The sequence below is a fragment of the Papaver somniferum genome, chromosome 2 (genome assembly GCF_003573695.1).
Source record: "Papaver somniferum cultivar HN1 chromosome 2, ASM357369v1, whole genome shotgun sequence".
Lineage (NCBI taxonomy): Eukaryota > Viridiplantae > Streptophyta > Magnoliopsida > Ranunculales > Papaveraceae > Papaver > Papaver somniferum.
In genome coordinates, this window is record NC_039359.1 from 80,932,918 (window position 1) to 80,951,290 (window position 18,373).

The following is an 18,373-nucleotide window of genomic DNA, read 5'->3' on the forward strand; positions in this document are numbered from 1 at the left end:
CATCACTAATTATAGCTCGCGGCGTACCAAAACGTGTAAGTATATTCTCTTTCAAAAACTGGACTACGACCCTGTGGTCATTCGTTCTACACGGAACCGCCTCAACCCACTTAGACACATAGTCTACAACGACAAGTATGTAAAGATAACCAAACGAACTAGGAAATGGACCCATAAAATCAATGCCACACACATCAAAGACCTCAATCACTAAAATAGGATTCAAAGGCATCATATTTCTACGGGAAATGGTTCCTAACTTCTGGCAACGCTCACAAGAAACACAATGACTATGGGAATCTTTAAACAACGAAGGCCAGTAAAATCCACACTGCAAAATCTTAGCAACAGTCTTCTTAGCACTAAAATGACCCCCACATGCATGTTCATGACAAAAGGAGATAATACTAGACTGGTCACTCTCAGATACACATCTCCTAATAATCTGGTCCGGACAATACTTAAACAGATAAGGATCGTCCCAAAAGAAATGCTTAACCTAGGCTAAAAACCTAGAACGATCTTGCTTACCCCAATGTTGAGGGGTTCGACCAGTAATAAGATAATTCACTATATTTGCATACCAAGGTGATTGGGAAACAGAGAACAATTGTTCATCAGGAAAGCTATCCCTTATATGAAAGGAATCACTAGGGGAACTAACAACTAGCCTAGACAAGTGATCTGCTACTATATTTTCTGCACCCTTTTTGTCTCTAATGTCTGGGGAAAATTCCTGTAACAATAGGATCAATCTAATCAATCTAGGTTTGGTATCCTTCTTAGATAAAAGGTATTTCAAAGCAGCATGATCTGTATAGATTATGATCTTAGAACCTAATAGGTAAGACCTAAACTTATCCAAGGCAAACATGATGGCTAAAAGTTCCTTCTCGGTAGTTGTGTAGTTCATTTGGGCATCATTCAAAGTTTTTCTAGCATAATAAATCACATGAAGTAATTTGTTTTCTCGTTGTCCTAAAACGACGCCTATAGCATAATCTGAAGAATCACACATAATCTCAAAGGGTAGGTTCCAGTTAGATGCATGGACTATTGGGGCAGTAGTGAGTAAAGTTTTAAGCTTCTCAAAAGCCTCTAAACAAGCATCATCAAAGACAAACTTAACATCTTTTGCAAGCAAATTACAAAGAGGTCTAGAAATCAAGCTAAAATCCTTAATGAATCGACGGTAAAAGCCTGCATGCCCTAGGAATGACCTAATATCTTTTACGGTTTTTGGGACCTGTAAAGTCTTAATAAGGTCAACTTTGGCTTTGTCTACCTCTATACCCTTTGAAAAGACGATGTGCCCTAATACAATTCCTGATTTAACCATGAAATGACATTTTTCCCAATTAAGCACTAAATTTTTTTCCTTACACCTAGTCAACACTAATGTCAAATGATGCAAGCACTCATCGAAAGATGAACCAAACACTGAAGAATCATCCATAAAGACCTCTAAGAACCGTTCTACCATATCAGAAAATATGCTCATCATACAACGTTGAAAAGTTGCAGGGGCATTACATAGCCCGAAATGCATGCGTCTATACGCAAAGGTACCAAAGGGACAGGTAAAGGTGGTTTTCTCTTGGTCTTTTGGGGCAATAGCGATCTGATTATAACCGGAGTAGCCATCTAAAAAGCAATAGTGACTATGTCCAGCTAATCGCTCTAGCATTTGGTCGATAAAAGGAAGCGGAAAGTGATCCTTCCTTGTGACCTTGTTCAATTTCCTATAGTCAATACACACACGCCATCCCGTGGTCACTCGGGCTGGGATTAATTCATTATTATCATTCTGGACTACAGTGATACCTGATTTCTTGGGGACAACCTGAATAGGTCTGACCCACTTACTGTCTGAAATTGGGTAAATAATACCCGAATCTAACAACTTAAGCACCTCTTTTCGAACTACCTCTTTCATGTTAGGGTTCAGTCGACGTTGCATCTCCATAGAAGGTTTGGAGTCTTCCTCTAAATGAATCTGATGCATACACACAGTAGGACTTATACCCTTAATGTCTGCTATAGTCCACCCTAAAGCTTCCTTATTGTCTTGAAGTACATTTACTAGCCTACTTTCCTGATCACTATCCAAATTAGAAGCTACAATCACAGGTAAAGTCTCAGATGGGCCTAAAAACACATACTTTAGAGTATCGGGTAGTGGTTTAAGGTCCAACTTTGGGTGCTCTTCTAAAGAAGGAATTAGGGTAGTCTCAGAAACTGGTAACGGTTCGAACCTAGCTTTCCATCTATCAGTGTCTAACACAGGGGTAGAATCTAATAGAGCATTCACCTGTTCAATAGTGCTATCGTCGTCAAAATCTAAACCAAAATGGGATAGACAACTTTCTAATGGGTCTTCAGACAAGATGTTTGGTAATGACTCCTGAACTAAGGCTTCTATCATGTTCACCTCCTCAACACATGTGTCATCTAGCTCATGAGCTTGCTTACTGACATTAAAAATGTTCATATCCATAGTCATATTACCAAAATATAAACTCATTACACCATTTCGACAGTTAATGATCGCATTAGACGTAGCTAAAAGTGGGCGACCTAAAATCACAGGTATCTGGTTCTCTGGGTCAGGGACAGATTGGGTATCTAGGACCACGAAATCCACTGGATAAATAAACTTTTCGACCTCAATAAGAACATCCTCGATAACACCTCGAGGGATTTTAACAGACCTATCAGCTAACTGCAGTGTCATCTGAGTAGGTTTCATTTCCCCAAGTCCTAGCTGTAAGTATACATGGAATGGCAGTAAGTTCACACTGGCTCCTAAGTCAAGTAAAGCTTTTTCTACCCGGAAGTTACCTATTGTGCAAGCAATGGTAGGAGAACCTGGGTCTTTGTACTTTGGAGTTGTGGTGTTCTGAATGATTGAACTTACGTGACTAGCTAAAAAAGATTTCTTATGGACGCTAAGTTTGCGCTTTCGCGTACACATATCCTTAAGGAACTTGGCATAAGCAGGAATTTGCCTAATTGCATCTAATAAGGGAAGGTTTATGGTAACTTGCTTAAAAACCTCCACTATGTTATTAAAGTTCGATTCCTTCTTTGTTGGTACTAATAGCTGAGGAAATGGGGCTCTAGGCCTAAAATCAGACCTTTCAGGAATCGAATTCACATCATTAGAAACTTTATCAGTCTCTTAAGCTACTGGTCCTGAGAGGTGAGATCCTGAGGGGTGAACTACAATATGTTCACTATCGGGCATGGTTACATTATTGTCTACAACTCTACCACTTCTAAGGGTTCTAACAACATTCAGTTGATTCGATAGTTTTGCACCTAATTCATGAACTCCCCTAGGGTTGGGTTGTGTATGACTAGGAAACTTACCTTTTTCTCTCAAAGAATCACTTATCAGACCAACCTGGGTTTTTAACTCGGAAATAGCCTGACTATTTTCTTGTCCTATCATGTTACTAGCTTGTAGACTTTGTTCTACGGATAACTGGAATTTTGCAGTTTGCTGAGTTAACAAGGCGAGAGATTCCTCTAAACTTAGGATTTTCTTATCTGACTGATTCTGAAACTGAGCTAGTCCTGAAGGATTCTTACTATAGCCGAAACCTGGGGGAGCATTAGAGTTACTAAACTGACCTTGACTTTGGCCCTTAGACCACGAAAGGTTCGGATGGTTTTCCAACCAGGATTATAGGTTTCTGAATATGGGTCAATCTTTTGACGGTTATCAAATTTAGTGTTATTATAAAGAGCATTGGTCTGCTCTTCAATATTCTGGCCTTCTCAAAAAGGCTTCACTCTACCACTAGTATGTCCCACTTCTAAGGATTCTAACCTTTTTGCTATAGCAGCAATTTTGGCATCTGATTCATAGCCTCCTTCTACCCTATTAACGTTTCCTCTACTTAAAAGAATTGTTTTCTGGGGTGCCCTACTATTTTCCCGTTGCTGGGTTTTTTCGGCGATTTCATTAAAAAATTCCATCGCCGCATCAACAATTTGGTTTTCAAATCCACCAGTGCATAGAGACTCAACCATGGTCGTTGTGGAATAATCTAAACCCTCATAAAGGATCTGAACTAGCCTAACCTTTTCGAAACCATGATGAGGACACTGGGATAATAAATCATTGAACCTTTCCAAATACCTATATAAAGATTCTCCCTCTTGTTGTGAAAATGTGCATACTTACGTCCTAATAGACGATGTTTTGTGCCTAGGGAAAAACTTATTGAAAAAGGCAGATGTAAGTTGTTCATATGTCTCAATCGACTCGGAGTCCAAACTATACAGCCACGACTTGGCCTTATCTTTCAGGGAAAATGGGAATAACCTAAGTTTCAAAGCATCATCATCTAAGCCTATAATTCTTAGGGTACTACAAATTTCCTCAAAATCCCTAACATGGTAATAAGGGTTTTCATTTTCTTTCCCTAAAAAGATTGGGAGCATCTGTAAGGTCCCAGGTTTCAGTTCATAGGGTGCCTCCGTTACAGCTAACTTAATACACGAAGGACGGGTAGTCCTAGTTGGATTCAACAAAGCTTTCAAAGTTGCCATTTCTGGCGCTATCGGAGCAACATGGATTCTCTCCTCAATCAAAGAACATTCAAAAACAGACTCTTCAAAAGCCGGACTTTCTAGATTAAGGTAATCGAGACGCTTCGAACTACTAGGTTTCTCTTTAAAAAATCTACCTAGTGCGTCTCTTTTACGTTAAGGCATACAATAGAATTTTCTAAATTGGAAGGGTAACAAACACAAATCAAGGCCGACTCAACCAAATCAAACCTATTGATTTCTAGCAAACAAAAAGCATGATGGCTCCACTTAGATTGTTTCTAGACCAGTTTTTAATCCTTCGAACGGGAATTCGTTACAATTTAAGCAAACCCCTCTGGAATCAATCCGAGTTAACGTAAGTTGAATATAGGAGAGGGAAGCTCGGTGGAGCTTTGATACCCAAGGCCTCACCGGTATTACAAGGCGGCGCAGTCACGCATTCAACTTAGAGAAACCGTCACGAACTTCGAAGTATGCTTAAAAGAGTAACCAATATTTTTCGAATGACTTTCCTGTTAAGCTCGTTACCCTATCGGTATCATTCTATTCAAAATTTTAGGCTTAGGTTCGCGTAGGTTACGTGTTCCTAAAGCGGGCAAGAAGAGAATGGTGATGAAATCCGAACCCTTATCTTGTACGACCAGGCCTTGCCCTTTACTAGAAAAATAAATGTCCGTATTCAGTCCTCAAGATATATGCATACGAAGGAGTCCAATAACTCGCTGACAGGGGATCCCCCGTTCCAGACGGGGGATGAATCGGTTGTAGTTGACTCGGGCCACTGACTCCGATGTCTAGTGTACGAACCCAAGGTGCAGAGACAATATCGTAATTGTCCTCCTTCTCTGCAAACAGTTTATATTTAAAGTACTCCGTAGGGTAATAAAAAAAAATAATGTCCCAAAATTCAAAAGTCCAAAAAAAAATAAAGAAAAATTACAAAAATAATAAACCCTAATACAGTTTTTTTTTTAAATAAAATAAACAAACCCTAAACTAAAATTGTCTAAAAAAATAAAATAAAAATAAAATTGTCTTCTTTTCTGTTCTTTTTGCTTTAATCTTTAGCTCCAAGTCTTTATGAAATCACCAAACTCCTTGGCTCAATTTTCTTTATGATCCAGAACCTGTAGACACAAGATAAATACCCAAAAACATAAAAAAGACAAAAATAATAAAAAGAAAAAAAAATAATAAAAAATAAATAAATATAAAACCCTAAAAACAAGTCGCGTCGGCGGCGCTAAAAATTGATGTGATTTGTAAATAGTGGTAAAAGTGGTTCGATTCTCGGACTTGTGAAGGATATTAATTAGACTTAAATCCTAATATTAAAATAGAAAACTCACTAAAAATTATAGCAAACTCAATCAAAGATGATATCAATACTAAAAGAAACACTGAGGCTAAGATTCCACTATTTTCCAAGTTCAAAGTGATTAAACCAATACTTATATTTATGCAATTTTCTTGTTTAATTTGATTCTAAAATATTGCAACAAGTAGATTTTCAAAAGTAATAATTGTAAATACCAAGTATGAAGCATCAAAAGTCTTACAACTGAGCATACTCCATCAAAATAGATCAAAATCACTCAAATAAAAATCATATTCAATAATATTTCAAGGAAAATAATCATATAATTATTGCAAATAAAAAGATAAAATAGAATATACCACTTTTTGTTGGAAAAATAGCTTCCTCTATCGCCTCAGCAATGGGGTTTAGCTCCTCATATTAATCATGATCTCAAAATATGTGTTTGTTGCTCAAAAGATGATTAAAAGAGTGAAAAGTAATAACACAGACTGTTTGTAACAGTATTGGTGTTGCAAAACAACTGTTACAATGGAACTGTTACAGAAAAACTGTTGCTTTGTCGCTGATTTAAGACTGCCCTGAACAACTTAATGTCTTCAGCTGTTAAACAACCACACTTTTCTGCGACTGTCTATCGAGGGTCAATGTTCTTCAGCTGTTCTTCTTCTTCAACAGCAGCAGCAGCAGCAGAAACAGAGTTTCGTAAAGCTCTGATTTCTTCTTCTCTGGCTCTTCTTAGGTTCCCAAACTCTCGACACCCCTTCTATATGACCCAAGACATCTATTTATATCAAAAATACCGATTAAATCTCTCCCAAATCTTCCAAAATCTCTTTCCTCCTCTTCACGGCCAAGTTGCGACAATTTCTTGTTTTAGGATTTCTACGCGTTTCTGAGCTTTCCTTTTTATTCTAAACTCTTCCTTAGATATATACAAATCTTTGGGAAGGTTTACATCGTTTTAATCACTCTAAAATTCCCTAAAACAGGTCACACACGTGACTTTCCATATTTCCTTGTTGTGAGAAAAATCCGTCGTTTGAGCCCATTCTAATCTATTTAAACACCCATATCAGATTCCTAGACCCATAAGGAGCATATCCTATGAAAATCAGAGGTTTAATCGACCTTAAACTCCTCCAAATCACGATCACCAAAACTGTTCTTTAACTGCACTATTTTCCCGCCAATTTTCTAGTTTTTGAATGTTGAAGATGGTTGCCCCTTATCCAGAGTAGGGGTGCGATTAGCAGATGCCTGGAAATGGGATGTCCCTTAGTAATTAGGTTACCCCTTACCCAAAGTGAGAGTCCGAATAGCAAATGTCCTCCGGGTGCTTTCCGACAACTTTTCGAGCCAATTTTTTCCAAAATTATTTATTAGCCAAAAATACCTACAAATAAATAAAACACCATAATAAGTACAAAAATGAGCCCTAACAATATATATAATCGAGACAAATCGGACACAAAAATTTGTCTATCATGCAGCGCCAACATAGAGCGTTGAATGGAACATCGCCCAGGGGAGCGCTGAATAGTTCAGCGCTGATGCCCTGGAATATTCGCAAAGCGCTGAACCATTCAGCTTTGGGACCACTTTTTCAGCGCTGAGTCATTCAATGTTTCAATCTCGCTGCTAGTTGAACTGCGAGCACTTGCTAGGAGAGATAAGTAGTGTTAACATTTTTCTCTCACTTTTTTTTTCTTCGATTTGCAACACTTTTTGGCCAATCTAGCAGCTCAATCTAGCCCATAGGGGTTAGCTTAAGAGTGCAGCTGGGACATTAGAAGGCACTGTGAAGCAGAGGTGTAATTTCCCCGTAAAGTGTTGCCAAATTTCTTTCACAAAATCACACTGAAGGAACATATGGGAAACAATTTCATCATTGTTCCAAAAACGGAAGTTGTCATACCTTTTCTAATAAGAGAATCTCTTGTAGGTACGTAGGATGAAATGACTTAAGCCCCGGATGAAGAAAGGTGTTTTTGCTGCCAAAGAAAATGAAAAATATCTTAGTTTTGAGCTTCATTGGGGACCAATAACTTATTGTAGCAGAATTTAACATAGAATGAATTTTTAGCAGTTGAAGCCCACTGAAAGATATCTTCGAATCTGAATTTGAACTGAAATCTGCCAAACTTTATTGAATAATTTCAAATTCTCCGTTAGCTGCAGTTGTTAATCTTCTAGGAAATTTTAGATTCTCAAAGAGATCAGATATAGTACCTGAACAAATAGAAGCAACTGAGCTTGACTTAGATCTTGTGGATGTGTACCGATCAGGGAAAGTATTGCACAAAGCATCATCAAGGAGCCACTTATCCTCCCAGAATCTTATTTTAAGACCATTATTGACCTTAAAATTAAAATTCTGTAAGAAAAAATCTTTCCTTTGTATAATTCATTTCCATATGGAAACACCATAAGCTCCTTTTGGTTGTTTTGAGAGCCATTCTAAACCATTCAACACCATATTTTTTTTTAAATAATACGTCCCCATAAAGCTTCAGATCCATATTTTTGAGAGCCACTGCACCTTTGTTTAGTTTGTGGAATGGTGAAGTTTTTGGTAAGGACGATCAAGGTGTTATAAATTAGAACTTTTTTTTTTGGCAAGGATGGTGAGTTTATGGTTGAAGCATCAGTAGTAGCGACAAGGGAATAAAATGGCAGAATTTGGAACATTGATTAGAGAAACATGATATTCTAGTAGGGTTTGATGCGTAAACTCATAATGTACTTGGTGCATGTTCGTTTTAAGAGAGACTTCGTATCGCAATTATTTAAACAGTCATAAAGTAAGAACCTAGTTTTTGGGTCATTATACAAGCGTTATTGACTTGGTAAAATCATTCAATGAGATGGGGATATAAAAAGATTTCATTAGAGGTGAAGATACTACTCCAATAGTCTATACTCGATGATTTTTGGGTTCCTTGATATATATAACTAAAATAATTACAAAAAAAATGTATTTTAGCCTATATATTATTATTACATACAATTAAAATGAATCTATTTTAAACCACAAAAAATTATTGCAAAATTGGTAAGAAAATTCTTATATTCAATTACCATAGGGTATCAAATTTTCCCACCTTTTAAAAGTAATCATACTAACCTTGAATTTTAGAGGCATTGCCAGCCGCCACACTAAATAAAATTTTCCATCAGACCTGGTGGGTGCCGTCACATTAAATAAAAAATTCTCATCGTACCTAGTGGCGTTTTATTCCATGATTGTCTTTTGTTTTGCAGGTTTCTTTAAATCGATTTGTCTGCTTCTCTTTTTCAAAAACAACTCGGGTGATTTTTTTATTTGGCATTGAAGTTTGTTCGTGCCGAAAATTGATATGACTTATTCTGTGATAAAATTATTAAGTATCTTGATAATTTGTGATTTAATATTTTGATATTCGGTGTTTTTTATTTGTGCATGATGAATATTCGGTTGTCAGTTACATTATTTGTATAGCTGCTTACATTATTTGTTCGTTTGCATTGTGATTGTCGATTGTTTTAACTATTCCGTAAATGTTGTTTTCTTTTATTCTTTTTATTGGCAATTAAAAATTTTAGATTAAGTGTTTTTTATTTTGTGGTGGGGGAACACTAATTATTCTATATTATGTAATTGTTCTTTCCTTTGCAGTCTTATTGGTGATCAAGTTAAAATAGTCATTATTGAGCTCCACATTTAAAGAAAAATAACAAACTGGCTGGTCTTGTTTTTTTCCTTTTCACGTGGCCTTAATATTTTGATTTTAGTCTTCAGAGTTCCTTTTCTTTTTTTAACTTGCAATGGGAATTATCTGGTGTTTTTTGTTTTCACAAATGTTTATTTTTTCTATTTGTGTTCATTCTTTTGTTAATATATGTGTGAAATCTATTAGATACGGTTTAATTTCTCAGTCTTTTAAATTTTATTCTTTCCTGCATAGAAGAAGTCGCGGTAAGAGTTGTCATCTATTATTGTTGGACCTGTGGAGAGTATATGTATTATTTATTTATGTTAGTTTGTTGATTTTGGTGAATCGGATTGTCTAGGCGTTTGAATTTTACAGAACTGTAGACAAATTTGTTTTTGAGTTTTGAGCAATTTCAACAATTTCTCACAGTTTAGAAGTCCATGTTCGTTTGTTGTTTATAGTGGATAAACCATGATCGAGTATTCTCCAGTTAAAAAGTATCGTACTTTTTATTTGTGAATTCGAAATAAATCCATTTGATACCATTAGAATCCATTTCATATCTTACGATTCTTACTGCTTCCCAACTTTCAAAACAAAATGAGTTTTTTCTTCCTATATCTAGATCACAAAAATTATATCTTTAGGTGTCTTATACGAGCCATCAAGCCTCCGATGCATCTAACTGCTATCGGTATATCATAGGTCGTGGAGATGGTTGAAGAGTGATAATCTCTTGCGTCTTATTAGAGTCATATCACTGCTCCATTGGTTCTTATTAGTTATTATGAGGTAAATTTTGATGCGAAACTTAGCGTATAATTTTTAACTTCACCTTGGGTTTTTTATATATTGCCATATTTTCATTTTCATTTTTGATTTGCATTCTAATGTTTATGAATTTTTATATTCTCATTTTTGTGCATTGGAGAATTCCGGTGAGGACAAGTAACTAGCGCTTGCCAAAATTATCATAGCTATGCTTTTATTGCTGAGAGTCCAATTTTGTGCACATAAGTCATAACAAACCAATTCTATGGGTTGCTTTAAACATACAGTTATCTTTTTAATACTATTATTTTAATTTAATTTAAAACTTAAAATGGTAAGAGGATAAATCTTATCTAGCTATTACCTAAAATGTATCCAGAATCATGTTACTCATCGAGTCCGAATTGCGGTGATGACAAAACATGATGATCAGCTGATTACGATGCTCGATTAGACAAATACGTAGCAAATGGAACGGCAAAAACCCCTTAAAAAAATAAATTACCCTAAACTCAAACATCAGAGTGATAAGTAATACTTACATCAAAGATGTAAATCAATAGAAATAAGGTCACACATAATATTATGATTAAGTTTTAACTTCTATTCATAAAAAGGGGAAGTCACACGATCTGTTCATGAGACCCAAGGATGGAAAAGTGACTATGAGTGGATGGACAACCGCTAGAAACTATGTCAAAGTAAAGAATGATTCAGTTACCAAATAAATAAAATGCTTGAGTGTGAATGATTAATAACAGATGATAAGAGAAAATTGAGTTTCTTTTAATTCGGGAATTTTTGATTGAACCAAAACCGAATTACATTTATTGGTTAGCAGTTGTTTTTTTTTTTTCTTTTTTTCTTTTTTTTTTTTTTTGTAAAGAACATGAAAAAGAAAAACTAACAATCAACTTCTAACCAGAGAGAAGTGATATGAGCACGAAACTGTTGTTTAGTCCATCTAGAATGGACGCGGTGAGAAAGAGCATATTCAGCTAGAACGTGAGCTGCAGGGATAAAACCGATTTCACAATTGTTGAAGTTGTTCATGAGATCTTTAATGTCATCTCTTTTCTTCCATATTCGCCAAGGGGGTCTTGTCATGGTACCAATGCAACAATTAACCACAACTTGACAATCTCCTTTAATAATAACATCTTTGAAGTTTAGCCAAACTGCAAGCTTAGTTTCCAAGAAGAAACCATCAACTTCTGCAAGAAGCTGTGTGTCTTCCCTGCCAATTATAGTCTTGCACCACAGCAAACACCATTGTGATCCCTCGCCATAACTGCACAACCATAAACGCCATTTTTCCAAGTCGCATCGACATTTAATTTGATGAAAGGTGCAGGAGGTGTTTTCCAGCATTGAGTCTCTTCATTAGCAGTTTGCAAAGAGTTATCTTCAGCTTCAATTTCATTCATGACAGGAGGATTATAGTATAGGTTGAACCAGAATAAAGCAATTTTTAACACACCATGCATTGTATTTTGCTTGTTCTCAAAAACCTTTTCGTTTCTTGTTTTTCAGATGGCCCAGCATATTTCCATTCCAAGAGAGACAACATAGAAATTATCATTTTTTTGCAGCCAGAATTGTATAAGAGCTGAGGGAGTGATGTCATTATTACCTTGGAGTCTTAACCCAAATGGTGAAGCGAACCAAACTGCTTGAGCTAATTCACATTGAAAGAATAAATATTCTGTCGTTTCATCTGCATTACTGCACATACATCACTCCGTCGGAACTCCATCAATAAATCTTCCAATCTTTTGCGACACAGCAATGCCACTGCGTAAAGCTCTCCAGATGAATGTTTTGATTTTTGGTGCTGCTTTGTTATTCATCCAAAATTCCTTCCATTGGATATCTGATTCTCCTATACTTGAAGGTTTGATGTTAGTGTACCGACCCTAACTCGTCATAAGTCCATGGATAGAACTCAACTCGAAAACCGATTGACTAGATGAGGGAACCCATTGACTTATAAACTACCAGTTAATCCCCATCTAACCAATGTGGGACTAGGATCCCAACATCCCACCACGCTTCCAGACCCAACATCCTCGTTGGCCCACTCTATCGACACTGATCCGAAGGTTGCCTTTCTCTTATGGCGGCTTCACTCCCCTATCAGTATTCAATGCGGGTGACAACTACGCCCATACATAGGTGCCCCGACACTTTAATATAGCCTATAGGTCACCCCTTCCGTGGAGCGGGCATGGGTCGTGGTGGTTGGCTCTGATATCAAATGTTAGGGTACCGACCCTAAACTCGTCATAAGTCCATGGGTAGAACTCAACTCGAAAACCGGTTGACTAGATGAGAGAACCCATTGACTTATAAACTACCAGTTAAGCCTCATCTAACCAATATGGCACTAGGATCCCAACATTCACCCTGATTCTCTTCCATTGGTTAGCCGTTGCTGACATGATGAAGCTAATCATCGCGTTTTTGATCAGTTATTTTAACGATAAAGCTAATAATTTCATTGTTATAATATGGATGATTTCTTTTTTCTAAACTATATCACTATATTTAAGTAACCTGTTATAGGGCGGCATGGTTTATTAGAGGAGAGGAAGTGTGATAGTAATGTCCCTCTAGTTGGTTAGGGGATGTCCTACAGGGGGTGTAAATTAACTAGATTACCCTCCCCATTTTTAACCTAAATCAAAGCTACATTGAAATTTGTTTTCTTTCTTCTTCTCTTCTCCTCATCCCATCAGCCGTAACCTCTGTTAAAACTCAAAATTTCATCGTCTTCGATTAATCGACGATTCGAAAATTAATCAAGTACAGTGTAATGACTTATATGAGGTATGTTTTAAAAACCCAGTTACGATTTGGTTTATTTTTTTCGATTTAAGTTTAGTTTCTATCGAAAATTAGGGTTTTAGATGAAAATTGAAATTGAAATTTCTGGGTTTATGTGAGTTACGGTTGATTTTAACTCAATTACGAACCGTAACTGGATATTTTGATGTTGTTACGCTTGGTAATAGTTAAATTACCAATCATATGTTCTTATATCTAAGAATTTTCTTCAGTTACGGTTGGTAACCATTTTAGTTTACGAACCGTAACTCAGTTACGGTTGGTATCGAGTATTTTGTTACGAACCGTAACTCAGTTGCGGTTGGTATCGAGTATTTTTGGTTACCAACTGTAACTGAGTTACGGTTCGTATATAGCATTTAGTTACCAACCGTAACTGGTTTTACGATTGGGTTTTCTTCAAATTTAACCAGTTACGATTGGTAGTTCATCTTTTACGAACCGTAACTTCAATATATGGTTGGTTATGAGCACAATTCCAACCGTAATTAGCTCTGAAAATGTACTTTAGATAACTTTGAGCAATAAAAAGCTAGTTGAAACTAATTTAGAAGTATACCGGTCATTTTCAGGTCTTGGTTCTTCATTTTGTTGGTTAATTTCTTCAATTGATTGAGATTGACCTTCTCCTCTAAACTTTTTTTTTAAACTCTAAAAATCTGATTTTGGTTTTGATTTTGAGTTAATATAAGTGAAATTAATCATTAGCACTAAACATCATCACTAAACTAGGTTATCAATTATGAGGGTTAATTTGTCATTTCCATTATTTTTTTTATAAGGGACACCTTGAATGATCATGTAATGACCCTTTTTGTCATATTAGAATGCCGCCCATCTAATAAACCATGCCGCCCCTATAACGGGTTACATATTTAAGGAGATTTCATATATGGTGTATGTTTTCTTTGTTTATTTAAGATTAGAATTTGACTTAAGGATGCATAAGGAGCGAGCCGGATCGTCCCGAAACCGGCGGAGCCATACCTGTTTTTGTACCGAACCGAGGAAGGGGGTACAGGTATTGGTCCAAAAATTGAGAACCGACCTCTAGGGGTACAGGTACACGGTCCTATCCATGTCCCGTACCGTCCCGTCCCGTTTGTACCGACTAATATTAACCGTTAGATTTAGGGGTTTAATCTTATGTGGTATATGTAGAAAAATTAGATAGGGACATAGGGTTTCTCATTTTTTTTTCTCTCCTTCTTTTTTGCAGCTCCTCTCTCCGAGAAGGAACACCAATTCACCGAACACCACCTCTTTTCTTTTCCAATTTTTCTGATTCCTTAATTATTTGATTAGGGGCGATTACCATCTGATCATCACAGGATCATTTGCTTCACAGTAGGATGAACAAATAAAGCAAACAGCGGCAAAACTGAAAGGAGTCTAGAGTGCAGAATATGAGCGGGTAGAATCATTCTGGGACTATTGCTGTGGATGAAGAAGAATAAGGAAAACATTCTGGGGAACGATGAGACTTGCGAAACCATGTGGTAAACACTGAGAAGTATCTATGAAAGTAGAACAAGAAAAGTGGATTACGACATTTTCCAAGTCCGGTATAGGCAATGTATGAATCAAATATAAGTTCGAACTATCACTAGAAATAAAACAATGGAGAATCAAATATAAGTTCGAACTATCACTAGAAATAAAACAATGGAGAAGGTGTACCTGATAAATCCAAAGAAACAGAAACAAAGCAAATGTATTTTGACCATACCGATTAACGACGACAGAAAAAATCATGGATACTTAAATTCATTATTTATATACTTAGATACTAGAGCATCATACAATTGCTAAGGGTGATCCGCATCACAAATTCTCATATGTTAATAAAACAGAGCTACTTAATTATAAGCACTAGAAGAATTATATTTTTTTTTTCACTTTAACAGAAAATGAATGGAAAAAATTAAGTACCGAGACTAGTACCGAAACCGTTTCTGATACCGTACTAGTCCCAAATGGTACCGGAATCGAGGTACAGGATACAGGTATCGGTCCAGAAAATAGGAATCGAGACTAGGAAGGTACAGGTACTCGGCCTCGGTAAGAACCGAACTAAACCGTGGCGTGTACACCCTTAATTTAATTTATATAGATAAAAAACTAAATCAATTTAGTAGAGAACGTCCGTTTAAAAATAACCAATAGGATCGCTTTGTTTTGTGTACATTCTTCAAAGGACGCAGTAAAAGGGAAGAGTACGAGTAGATACCTCTATCATCGAGCCCAACTAATCCCCAAACCAGAACCTCTCCCTCCACAAATTAGAGAAGAAAATAGAAAACAGATGGGAAACCCTTCTTCTGTGTATTTGAAATTCATGCTAGTAATCACTCTCTCATGCCCGGTTTATTCATCTTCATCATCTTCAATCTTCTTTCAGAAAAACCCGTTAATTTCATCGTCTTCATCCGGTAAACAATGCGCAGTAGATTTAATTTCACTACTAGGAAGCAAACAACAAGCTTCTACCATTAACAATGAAAAAGGCAGAAAGTTTCAAAATTGTTTGAAATTTCTCGTACCCATTTCTCCATTTCTCGATTCAGTTTAAGGGATTCTGGAATGAGTCAAGAAAGAAGAATTGAAATTGAAAACGAGCTGATTTGGTCACCACCCGATACAATTATGGAGCTAGCTCGTCTTGCAGTTGATTCTGGTGGAGATCCTGGGTGTATTCATCGTGCCCTTGATCCAACAATTCTCCCCATAAGTCTTTCAATTTCTTCAAAACCGAGTTGACTCAATCGAGTTAACTCGGATGACTCGGTTGAATTGCAGAAAATGGTTACTGAATTGTATTCTATTAGAGTTGTATGGAGGTACCTGATGTGGAGGGATCCAAAGAGTGTCGATGTGAACTTAAGCGAACTCCATATGGGAGACTCTTTGTAGCTGAGGTTTGTAATGGTGGTTTTGGTGTTGCTTTGGCTTTAGGCATTATCTGTCATTGAATTTTGATAGATGCATCTGTTATTATGCAGGAGATAAATAAACACATTGCGTTTTGTTTGAGCTTATTGCTGCTCGTGGACCGGAGGTTGGATTTAATGTATCGTTAAACCGTTTTGATTTGTTTCTGCAACCAATTCGGGAAGGCTTGGTATCTTGTGAGTAAACTAATCATGTCCGTCGTCAATGAATATAGTTACGCTTCCAAAATGTTTAGGAGAAATTTGCTTATTGCATTTGCAATGTATCAGAGTTAGAAGAATACTACTTCATTACTGATTATCATGCATTCTTTAGAATTGCCATAAAGTGTAGTTCCGATGTTGCCAATAGATAGTAATTTGAGGGTTCCCAAAAATTGAATCCTATGTTCCCAGCTTTTTCCCGGTTGTGAGTGATCAATTTAGTGGAAGCTAATTGAGAGCTGGTAGTTGTTTCCCTTGCACGGGTTCTTCATTTGACCTGGCTTCTGCTAGTAATCCTGTGTACTCAAATGACAGTCAATGAGGGATTGAAATTTGCTCAACCTTATATTCTTGCATGAGTCCGCATGCATCTGAAATGTTTTTTCAGTGACGGATGTTGTCAGATTCTCTACAGCGAATGATAGGTATATATAGAAAATTTTGATTTTGTGTCATTAGACAGATTTTGACATGGTGTTTCTAATATTGCCAGATTTCACGCCAAAGGGTTCCCAGCATTGTGTAAGGTGTTTCCTTACAACATGGACTATTGTCAAAAAGGTAAATTAGCTAAAGAATCAGCTTAGGTTCATGAATGGTGTCTGTCTTATGTATATCATCTTGGACTTTATAATGTTTGTTTTTGCTGCTGAAGTGCAATGTTAATCTTGTTATTTCGGTTTTCCGTCTCAGGATCTAATATGGTGTACGATGAATCGATGAATTTTAGGAATATCCTTTGGCTTGCACCGCTGCGTAGCACTTCCTCCAAAGATTGGTTGGCACCTGGTAAGTCTATCAACTACATTCAACCACAAGCATATTGTTCCACAGTACTGCCACTATATCGAGAAAGAAGCAGTTTCCTAAACCCGCTCAACAGTAATGAGCATTATCCAAGCTAGATTTCCCATGATATGAGTATGGATATTGTTATCGAAATACATATGACAAACTAACTATATTCAACCTGCTCAATAGTAGTGACTAACTAGCATTCTCCAAGCTAAACTGAATTGCAGTCTTAAGTTTTCTGATTTTCTATTTACAGGAGTGCTGGTGGTCCTTGATGCCCATCCAGGAGGAATCATTTACGAAGATCTCATGCCAGAATATGCCCATATCGTCAGGACAATCTATGAAGGTCAGCATCTGACAATGTGTTTTTTTGTGTCTGAACTCTTATTTTGAGCAATTTCTATTAAGTGTATCGATCTTTTTTTGTTGTTTGTTTGTTTCATAACCAGAGGACATCGGAGACAATGTCGTCGATGTCAACTACTTGAATGTTGGAACCAAAGTTGCTGATAATTACAGAATTTTCATTTGCTGATACACTTCCATAGTCAATAATGTAAATTCATGTACACCCTTGGTCTATTGTACCCTCTAAATTCACTCTCACTCCTAGTTTCTGTAAACAAAGCTGTCATTCTGATTAGTAACAAGTGGTTTGTGTAATTATCAGATTTCGCAATGTTGTGTAACTATAAGATGTCTATGGGAACAGAAAGCATGTGTTCTGATGAAAAATTGATGTTTAAAGTTGTGAAATTTAGTGTTAGGAATGAACACTATGTTTGTTTATCTCAAGTGTTTTTGGTATTTTCATGATTGATTGTTTGATGAGCGAAATGATTTTTTTATGATTGAAATTGGGTCTTGATTGATGGATGGATATACCTTGATTTCTTTAAATCTTGGGGTCTCAATTGATTCACCTTTTTGTGATGAACTTTACCATTTAGGAACATAACATAAGACACCACGAATCCATAGCTGAATTCTGTGATGACATACCCTAGAAATGCTGGCTTGATGGTAATAGCGGTTCTTCTTAGGCGGTCTTGTCGCATACTAGAGCTCCTTACAAGTCCAGTGAGACTATGTTTCTTAGTTGCTACCTTTATATTTCCATCTAGCCTTAAAGGGTTGGCGTTCATTGAGTTGAACGCTGGGCATGGTAGTGGATCTGATAATAGACATCTAATGAGATTGTAGTAGCATGTATTTTATAAATTCAA

The 18,373-nt window shown here is 36.6% G+C and overlaps 1 pseudogene; it reads left to right on the forward strand.

Moving 5' to 3' along the window:
- The first annotated feature begins 12,135 nt into the window (after positions 1-12,135).
- Positions 12,136-17,954, forward strand: LOC113351481 (annotated as a pseudogene).
- The last annotated feature ends 419 nt before the right edge of the window (positions 17,955-18,373 follow it).